The sequence below is a fragment of the Echinops telfairi genome, unplaced genomic scaffold (assembly GCF_000313985.2).
Source record: "Echinops telfairi isolate 266 unplaced genomic scaffold, ASM31398v2 ScPeMD7_5868;HRSCAF=6743_0, whole genome shotgun sequence".
NCBI lineage: Eukaryota > Metazoa > Chordata > Mammalia > Afrosoricida > Tenrecidae > Echinops > Echinops telfairi.
In genome coordinates this window covers 681,189-683,494 of record NW_022109767.1, presented here as the reverse complement: position 1 = coordinate 683,494, position 2,306 = coordinate 681,189, and the positions used below count along the sequence as shown (strand labels likewise).

The following is a 2,306-nucleotide window of genomic DNA, read 5'->3' as shown; positions in this document are numbered from 1 at the left end:
CTTTTTCTTTGAGTGGAGTGTGGGTTATTTAAAGCAAAGGGGTAAAGTAAAGAGGCAGCCAGAACGACAACAACAAAGGCAAAAACAACCAAAAATGTGGCAGGTTAAAATCGGTAACACTAAAAGGAATTAAGAAAAGAAACAAGTGCAGTGAATGACCTTTAATCGAATCCCAGTTAGTGAAGCCAGTACCGAAAGAGACATAGTTGTTGTTAGTCTCCATCGATGATTATCAAGTTCTTATTGAAACAAGGAACAAAAGAAATGATACATTGTAACATAGAGAAAGTTGTAAAGTACTTATAGGCCCCTGTAGTCGTGGCCGAGTGGTTAAGGCGATGGACTAGAAATCCATTGGGGTCTCCCCGCGCAGGTTCGAATCCTGCCGACTACGAGTGATTTATTTTATTCTTTGTCCGGTAATTACCATACTCTATTGCAAACTACTTAAAAAAGAAGAAGACCAGATATTTTAAGGACACATAAAAATTGATCTATCTTTTACGTGGGAGAGATTATTTCGGATTACCGGACTAAATCAAAGGAACCAAAGAAACTCGATTTGTTTCAGTTTTGAGGTTTCTTGGAATTGAACTTCCGATGACTGAAGACAACAAAGGGCAAAGGAGCACTCACCTTTAGATCGACTCAGTAAACTGACCTCTTTAAAGCTCTTTCTATAGACATCTTTAGAAGGACCTCCTTGTGGGTGGGCCAGTGGCGCAATGGATAACGCGTCTGACTACGGATCAGAAGATTCTAGGTTCAACTCCTGGCTGGCTCGTTTCACCCTTTTTGAAGTTTCACAGATTACAAAGATCGATATGGAAAAGACGTCCTGAGAATGTAGTTTACCAGACATTTAGTTCTCTCACTGAGTTCTCATTAGATATAGGTGCCAAACACGCGGGAGACTCTGTGGTCTGACTTCCTGTAATGATTCTATGTGTGACGTCGTCTGTTCTCATTTCTTTCTACTCTAACTACAGGAACTCTTCCTGCCTCTTAGAACTGTGCTGTAAGGTTTTTGCTGTTAATGATTAGCTTAATTTTTGAGAAATGTCATTCATCTTCTTTAAGGATAGGTGTTTCAATTTCCTGTGGTACATTGTATGTTAATAACAAACATCAAAATGTGTTTCTTATCTGATTGAAACGCGTGGCTTCTTAGAAATGAACACCCTCTTCAAGGATGGCTTTTCATTTCTAGTATTTTAATTGCTAAGAAATTAGTTTTGATTCAGGAAGTTCCACATTGGATAAATGGCTCAGGTGTCTCAGTGGAGGCCTTTCCATTTAAAGAGTGAAAGAGGAAGGGAGGGAGGGAGGAAGGAAAGCACTCTTTTCCAGTGTGGGATAAAGGAGACTTCTCTGTTAACCCAATTGCCCATTTTTTCCTTCCTTTAAGTATATTTGCGTTCCAAAGCAACTGCTCTGAAATGGTAACGTTTTGCTAACCAATAGAAAACCCAAGTGTCTCAATAGCTCAGACTAGGAACCTCACAGAGATTCTAATTTTTTGTTTGTTTAAATATCAAAGCCGAAACTAGAGCAGAGCTCCATTTAGAGCAGGCCTCCGTGTTAATAATCAAAGGCCATAGCAGCTCAAAAAATCTAGCCCCAGAAGGCTCTTAGATAATACTTTTTACTGCTCTGTTATTCATTCACTCAGTTCCAGACCCACTGGCCTGTTGTTCTGCCTGGTACAAGGTTGCAGGCGTCTACCACAGGACCTTTGCATATGCTTTCTCTCTGCTTATGACCATCATCCCCCCCACATAGTAAAGTGCCTCTCGCTCTCCTCTTTGAGATCTTCACCTCAGTAAAGCTTTGTGGGTCTCCCAATTAAAATTGCAACTTCTTTAACACACCACACTCTCTCTCTCTCTCTCCCTCTCTCCTTACTTGCCTCATCTTTCTTCACAGTTTATTGTCTGTTTCTCCCATTAGAATGTAAGCTTCATGAGAATAGGGTGCTTTTACACCTCTGCTCCCCTCTGTTTTAATGACCCAGATAGTCATAGCACTGCACTGTGACTACCAATCAAATATTTTTTTTGTTTGAATAAATAGCTAGGGGAAAAAAAGGCAGGGAAAATTTTAGAATTCATATACACCATGTGATAGAGTTAACTTCTTGATTCATAAGGGAAGAAGTCAATGCAGTTATTTTGGTTTTGGTTTTTTTTGGTTGTTTTTGCTAGTTATTTTAAAAAAATCATTTTATTAGGGGCTCATACAACTCTTATCACAATCCATACATACATCAATTGTGTAAAGCGCATTTGTACATTTATTGCCCTCAT

The 2,306-nt window shown here is 39.3% G+C and overlaps 2 non-coding genes across 2 annotated transcripts; both read left to right on the top strand.

The window, feature by feature from the left end:
* Window positions 1-312: 312 nt before the first annotated feature.
* On the top strand, window positions 313-394 carry TRNAS-AGA. Its single transcript has one exon. It is a non-coding gene; the product is annotated as a tRNA-Ser (tRNA).
* A 317-nt stretch (window positions 395-711) lies between these two features.
* TRNAR-ACG lies at window positions 712-784 on the top strand. The gene has a single exon. It is a non-coding gene; the product is annotated as a tRNA-Arg (tRNA).
* The last annotated feature ends 1,522 nt before the right edge of the window (window positions 785-2,306 follow it).